Source organism: Etheostoma spectabile, chromosome 24 (assembly GCF_008692095.1).
Source record: "Etheostoma spectabile isolate EspeVRDwgs_2016 chromosome 24, UIUC_Espe_1.0, whole genome shotgun sequence".
NCBI lineage: Eukaryota > Metazoa > Chordata > Actinopteri > Perciformes > Percidae > Etheostoma > Etheostoma spectabile.
Window position 1 is genome coordinate 6,904,405 of NC_045756.1, and position 658 is coordinate 6,905,062.

A 658-nucleotide genomic window follows, 5' to 3' on the forward strand; every position below is an offset into this window, starting at 1 on the left:
TTTGGCCTCCAATTTTCTATTTGTTTCCTGTACTTATGTAAAGTGTCCTTGGGTTTCATGGAATGCCCTATATTAATATAAGTTATTGTGCTGACAAACTGCCTGGGAGCTCCTCCCATTCAATCAGTGGTGAACCAGGTGGAACAAATCTTCCAGGCAATCTGGGCGTGCCAGTACCTGGCTCTGTTGTGGTCTTCAAACCGCAGTGGAAGGAGAATTGATAGCACTCACAAGACCAAGGAAATGTCATCTTTGTGAACAAGGTGATTGTGCAAGACCAAGCCCTCCACAAAACTGTGAACTGTGTGAACAATAAAAATAAAGGTATTTGGCTAAAGATACTTGGATAAAAGACAGAAAACATACAGTTTGAAAATTAAATACCAACAGATGTTTGTTTTGGTACAACATATCTAGTTGTGTGGCTACAATGATACCTGATAATAATTCTTTACTCGAACAATACGGCTTAAAACTAATGATTAGGAAATAAATTGAATTTTGTACTATTAAAGAATATTTTGAATGAATGAATTTGGCTAAAAATATACTGACTCTTATCATTTAATTTAAAATGGTGGGAATTTATTTTGATTACATTTGTTTAAAATTGGAATGGTTTATAATAGCAGTAATGCGTTTATCTGAGTTAAATGTG